The sequence below is a fragment of the Prosopis cineraria genome, unplaced genomic scaffold (assembly GCF_029017545.1).
Source record: "Prosopis cineraria cultivar Desert tree isolate PC_DT_omini unplaced genomic scaffold, ASM2901754v1 PC10, whole genome shotgun sequence".
NCBI classification, from domain to species: Eukaryota; Viridiplantae; Streptophyta; class Magnoliopsida; order Fabales; family Fabaceae; genus Prosopis; species Prosopis cineraria.
The window spans coordinates 9,625,094-9,632,521 of record NW_026555341.1 but is presented as its reverse complement, the minus strand read 5'-3'; the positions used below and the strand labels follow the sequence as shown (position 1 = coordinate 9,632,521).

General features: G+C 28.8%; 1 long non-coding RNA gene across 1 annotated transcript; it reads right to left on the bottom strand.

Annotated features, from left to right (window-relative positions):
* Window positions 1–3,464: 3,464 nt before the first annotated feature.
* On the bottom strand, window positions 3,465–5,034 carry LOC129322897 (uncharacterized). The gene is made up of 3 exons (XR_008596305.1): window positions 4,494–5,034; window positions 4,220–4,389; window positions 3,465–4,005 (listed from the first exon to the last, which is right to left on the bottom strand). It is a non-coding gene; the product is annotated as an uncharacterized LOC129322897 (long non-coding RNA).
* Window positions 5,035–7,428: the final 2,394 nt, after the last annotated feature.

The following is a 7,428-nucleotide window of genomic DNA, read 5'->3' as shown; positions in this document are numbered from 1 at the left end:
ATGATTTTAAAATATGTATTTTCACAAACTATTTAAAACAAAGGGATCCCAAGTCTTTAAGATAATTTAAAAACTCACATAATTTAATTAAACCTGTACAGAAGCATGAGATTGATTAAACATTAATAAACACATTTCAAGATGGGAAAAAAAATTTCTCCCTTATTTTTTCTCTATGCCCTACCCCACATAGTATATATATTCACTAACATAACACTTAGGTACTCAAACCCTTCCATAACTAGCAGTAGGGAGCTAAGGTCTCAATCACATTTATTAAATGATTATCACTTAGTCATTATACTATATATATATATATATATATATATTTCATCTATTCATCAATAGCTTATTACATGCATGAATTTTTCTTTTCATTCATATATAGTTAATAACAACTACTAACCCTTAGACACCAAAACACATGAGGAGACTACAACAATATTCAAATTCTCAAATCATGCATATAATAACTATGTCTACTAGTATAAGTATTTTGGCCTACTAATATAAATATAAGCACCATACTGCATTTGTAAGGGCCCAAAATGCACTTTCACCAAATACAAAACCCATAATATAAGTGGATCAATAATATATTATCCTAGTTGACAATATCATAATTTAAATACTCATATCAAAATAAAAAAAAAAAGAAGGCTTACAGAAGTGATTATTATCACTTGGCTTAATGTTCCTTTCCTCTATTTTTCCTAAATGAGCTACTTCCATAATATATTAAAGAAAAAGGTGAGTATAACCACTCAGTAATCAAGGTATATCTAAGTTATACAAATATATAATAATTAATCATGAATGTAAATGGCTAATAATTTTATCAAGATAACCATATAAATAATCTTATCAAGATTGTGTTAATCATATTAACATCCAACTCATGTAAATACTTTTAAGAATAAAGTCAAATACAAAATTAGCACGATTGTCCACAAGCATTGAATGTTCGTACAAAATTAGCACAAAGGCTTATATGTACATTTTTTTACATATTTATCATATGTTCTCATTTCCACCACTACAATTGTAGTTTCAAACACAGTCATCAATCACTCAAATGGCATAAAAATAATGAAATGCATGATCAATCTTTTTTTTATATTTTCCTTCTTTTCTCTAACATAAATTTATGGGCCAACAACTAAAAAGGATCATCCATATGGTGAAACTATCCAAGGTCTTAATCATATCATGAGGGAGTATCGGGCTAGGATTACCTTACTTACTTATGAATATGATTTCTCTCAAATCACATACTATGAGGTGTTATACCCACGACTAACTCTACCCAAAATTCTAGGTAGGTCAGCAAGGTTAAGTTCTATAATAAAAAAATGCTACAATACTCTATAAGGTAAGTAGTAGTTATAATCCCTATGATTAATGGTTAATAGCCAATATCAATATAGATTTTGCACAATTGCTAGCTCCTTCACTAAGGTGAATTCCTGCTATATGATCATACTCATAAGAAAATGTATTTCAATAACTCTCATATATGAAATTCACAATTATCCTATATGTTCATCAATTTTCATGCTTAACAAGTATCAAAAATCATCGAATTTTAATCATGACTGATGCATCAATTTTCATATTATCACATAAATCACATTAACATCATATACAAACTCAACATGCTCATATAATACACAATTTATAATCAAGGGTATGCATATTATCATCAACCCTTAATCTCGTTATTCAGATCGTGTCACATTATATTATCCCATAAAAGCATAAATTAATATTAATATTTCACATTACAAGTAAGCTTTCATATTCATTTCTTTTTCTTCACACATGATCATCACATTCAAATTCTTTACATGTACTATAATTAACTTTATCACAAATTATAATATCTCAGCAAGACCACATATGCATTATAAACAATAATTTTAAGTTTTGGAAGGTTGTGTGTGTATTCATTTACTTCACAAACATAAATAATTAATTAACATATAAATGTATAAAATAATTTTTTTTTTCAGTTACTTCAATTTTTGAGAGGTCAAATATTACCCTCAAATCAATACTTCCAAAACTTGAATGGTGTTAAATAAAAATTAATCTATAATTAATTATATCTCAATATTTTAAATATTATTAATACAATTTCCACTCATATTCCAACACTTAAGGATTTATTTTATTTTATTTTATTTTTTAAGGCCTTAGTCTTAACCTTTTGAATTTCAAAATCCAATTTCATGTATTTAAATCTATCTGCTTGGTTCAATAACTTTTTTCACAATAGTTTTATTGAAGTTTGGCTAAAATTATTCTTTAAATAATTTTCTAATATCAAAATTTTTCTTTTTATTTCATAAATTTTCATTAAAAAATACCTAAAAATTGCAAGTTTAGTTTCAAGCTTACAATTATCATTCTATAGCCATAATAATCTATTTTTTATCTCAAATAATTATCAAAATATCAACAAATTAATTTATATTTTTAAATTTAACCAAAAATTTATCTGTAGAGGTCTAGAGTTTAAAAGCCTCAAATTCAAATGTTATCAACAAAATAATATTCTAAAATATTTATTATATTATTAACAACCTTAATAACCCTATTTATTTATAAAAAATTCATCCCTTTTTTAAATCTTAAATTTTTGATAATCTTAAAATAAAAAAATAAAGAGAAAATATGACTAATAAAAATATTTATATTTATAATAGTTATATAGAGAAAATATGACTAATAAAAATATTTATATTTATAATGTTTATATAGTTTTAGAAAATTTAAAATTTCATTAAAAATATTCCATCATGAAGTTTTAAATTTTTTTTTGTCACCAATACATGAATGTTTTTTTTTTTTTTTTGTTCTTCGCTCCTCTCTATTCGAACGAGGCGGCAAATGGAAAAAGGGAAGATAAATGAAAAAGAAAAAGAGGAGGGGCCAAGGGGGTGTGAAATAAAGAGAAGAGGGGTCTCTCTACTTTTTTCTTTCCATTTTTCTAATCTTTATTATTCAAATTATTTTATTAAATAATTTTTTAAATGATAAAATTAATGAATAGTGGGAATGGAAGAAATGGAGGAAAATGGATGAAAAAAAAGTGGAGAGATTCTAAATCCAAAATAAAGTGAGGTGGGTTCCACAATTTTTTATTTCATTTCTCATTATTTGTTTTATATACACCAAACACACACATACGGAATTTCCGTCCCTCCCTCTTCAATTTTTTAATTTAATATTTCTTTTCCTTTTTCTTCTTTTTTATATATTTTTTAATAAAAAAATTACATCCAACCCCTTCCTAAAGAAATTAATCACAAATAAAAATTAATATTAAATGAATTATTATTACAATAGAAATATAACTTGTTCTTAGTCCTTATCTGTGATTAATTCTTTTAAAAGAGGCTAAATGTGATTCTCCCTTTTAATAATAATATTATTACTATTTTTATTTTCTAAAGAAAATCATAACTTAAAATTTTATCTAGATTAAATATAAATAATAATTTTCTAACTACAATTATATATATCTAAGTATTCCTTTAAAATTACTCATTTGCTTTTAATTAGCTTAATTAATCTTGAATTAATTTTGTGATGTTACAAACTATCACACCCTTATAAAAAAGCTAGTTGTTGATCAAAGATGTGCAAAACATTATCAAGTGAATGACAAGTTCTTGCTAAACAATCAACATTAATATTAGCTTCCCTATACATGAAATTAAGCGAGGCCTTTCAGTTCAATGATTTCTTGGTAAGGATGGTTAAAGGTCAAATCCCTTGTTATAACATTAGCCCCAAAGTTTTTTAATTTAGTATAATTTTGCCACTGTTAACTTTGAACATTTAATTGTTTTGTACATCATTGGACGTCCACATCACGTTTCTCTCCCTTGCCATGTCAGATATTTCTTTGACTTTGATACGTAATCTCATCCATCTCACCCCAAGCTAACGGATCTCCCTTCCCCCCCTCATCTTCATCCTTCATTGCCGGTGAAACATCTTCAAATCAAAATTCCAGAATCAATATTCCATCATTTACGGACAAAACATTCCATATCCACAATTACAATCAATATTCAACAAATGAATATTTGGCTCCAAATTTTACAACAAAATAAGCAAATGAAAATAATTTTGCTTAACAAATAACCAAAAAAGATGAAGCATCTAAAATCATATCTTCAGAACAAGATCGAGACCCTCAAACCCAAACCTTCGAGAAATCAAGGGAACCAAAATCAAACATTTGAACCCAAACCGTAGAGGAAATCATATCTGGCAAAGGGAGGTGAATAGTGGATGGCAAAGCTAACCGATGAAGAATCAAAGGAACATATCTGTCATCTCTTCGCCCTCCTCGTTTGAACCAGAAACAAATCAAACCTGAAAAAAATTGAGCCAAAAACAAATCAAACAAAAAAAAAAAAACGGAACCAGAAACAAATCAATTACATGCCAAAAAAAAAAAAGCCAAATACAAATCAAACCTAGAAATTGAGGCTACAAGACTCAAAGCAAGGAGCAAGGATGAAGAACCAAAACAAAAGAGCAAGGACAAAAAACCCAACACCAAGGGAAACCTTCACTATCTCACACAAAAAGAAAACCCCTGAACATCCCACACTCGTCTATCTCAGAATTGGCACCACGATATTAAAATGAGGAACCTCAGTCAAGCACAAAATCAACTTGGACGAGAACCCCTTCCATCATCGATGTGCCTACTTCTTCAAATCTACTTGGCCTTCTCGGATTTTGGCTTGCCATCATCGAGACACCTCTTATGCCACAGATCGAGAACGAGATTCTAATAGGTTTGGAGGAGAGAAATGAAAAGGAAGTTAGCCATCGTCAGTAGTAAGGAAGGGGAGTCGACCACCGTTACTAGTTTTGATGATGTTTTAAGGGGAGGGGGGAAGAGGAGGTGGCAGTAATGGCAGACCAAGGGGAGAGCATTGAAGTGGGGATTGGAATCTGTGGAAGAAGAAGAAGCGAACGGGAGACAATAATGACGATGAGGGCATGAGGCTTCAAACAATCTAGGTTTGGAGGAGAGAAGTGACAGATGGATTCCAATATGGCAAGATAACAGTACAAAATTTTAACCAAGTCAAAGCAGTTAAACCCTGACAGTAACATAAAATTGAATCAAATTGAAAAACATTGGGCAAAATTGTGCAGAAAAAAACTTTAGCCTATCAGGTGCATTTACGTAAAAACTTTAAGGGCATATTTGTATCTTAATTTTTGTTTTTAAAGAAATGAACTTTTGCACTAATTGATTACCTCAAAATGCTCATCGTATACGCTGTGATTCTAGCATCTTGAGGTTACGCTGCCAACCACCAATGCTCGTCGGAAACAATAAACTTAGAGTACCCTCCGTATGTGACGGTGCCGTCAATGTGCTTGCCACCGTACCGTCCTAATGTATGTGATGATAATATATTTTGAGCAAAACATGCATCAACTAATTAACCCGTGTAATTAATATAAATGTCAACACTACTCGGTGACCATCACTACTCCAACACAAGACATCAGCTTGGGACTTGGTTTTTTTCCACTGCGTTTTCATTCTATTACTCATCTATTAAAACTTTTAACAATATAAGTTAATTTATACTTTTAAAAACTATCAAATTTAAATTATTAAATTTAATTTAACGATTTAAATTTACAGTGCTTCTTTCACTGTAGTAGTGGGAAGTCAACTTGGTGCACTTGAATCTTTCTATGACATGTGTCAAAAAGAAAAGGAACATATCGTTTCTTGGCAGACACGAATTATATAATACAAATAAAATTAATTCTAATGAAATTCTACTGATTGCCGATCGATCAAGACCAAGTAGTACAAGAGAAACCACGTCCATTTCCACATATATCATCTCTGGCTGATGAAGTTACGTTTGACCAAGGCTTTATAATTATAATATCGATCTTTTCGCGATACTAATTAATGTTACAGTCAAAGTTAGTTATTACGCACACAATTTTAATAAGGAATTACAAGTTCTTCAGGTTATCATAATATCAGAACCGAGTTAACGCTACAATGTAAGAAATTCAATCAGTGATGACCATGTTTTTTTTTTAATAATTAGTATTAGTAATGAACATGTTTTGTGTTAGTCAAAAATCAAATCACTATGTTTTTAAGTGTATGGATGTTACCATCAAATTAAATTATGACAATTTTATTATTAAAAAATATTATTTTCTTCGTACTTCACGTTTACCAAATAATTATAAAACACTGATGATAATGTTTTTTTTTTTAAAAAAGAAGTATTCTTTAGCTTTGGCAGCAAAATAGTGCTGTTTCTAGAGAGTTTTGGGCTATGGGTGATAATGTTTATCAATTTCATGAGCGTTTATGCAAGGTAATTTGATATTTTTGAGAAGTGATTGATGATTTTTTTTAAAAAAATATCCTTAGTGAATATTTGAAATTAATAAAATTTCATATTCATTTGTAATTAAGTTATCCTATTAGATAGTGTGGACATGAAAGGAATAGCATTGCCCAAAAAAAAGTCGCCTCCAAAAATTATTATAAAACACTGATAATAAAGCTTTTTTTTTAAAAAAAGAAATATTCTTTAGCTTCGGCAGCAAAAAATAGTTCTGTTTCTAGAGATTTTTGTTCTCTAGGGTGATAATGTTTGTCAATTTCATAAGCGTTTATACAAGGTAATTTGATATTTTTGAGAAGTGATTGATGATTTTTTTAAAAAAATATCCTTAGTGAATATTTGAAATTAATAAAATTTCATATTCATTTGTAATTAAGTTATACTGTTAGATAAGAGCGGACATGAAAGGAATAGCATTGCCAAAAAAAAAAGTCGCTTCTAAAAATTGAAGAGTTGTTGCTGAAAATTTTGCCGCCCTAATGTTGGCCCGATTTCTATTGATTTTATTTGTGACGACAATAAATGTCTATGCTGAATCAGCAGCAACAGTTGCGGCAGGAAAGGAAAATTATCACTGCTAAAATATTGTCACGGCTTGTTGAAAATTGAGACAGACGACAACGATTCATATTTGGATTCGATGATCACTGTGCTTTACAAGTGTTTGTACCGTCTGAAATATTAAAATTTATATTAATGATTCTCATAAACTCGCTTACTAATTAATATTAAATAGAGTATAAATTTAAAATTATTTATTTAAATTTTAACAAATAATATAAACACTCAATATTTATATTAAATATAATCACTAAATTTAAATCCCAATGATTCTTATCTCATCACTAAGTGAAGTTTATTCTCACTTTTGTGACAGAGAATTATATATATATATATTGGCAAGCTAAACCTCGATGTAATGTATTAATTTATTCACACAAACAACCACCGATAGAACCCACAACATATCCCTTTCAAGAGTACTCAATAAGGAATATAGACA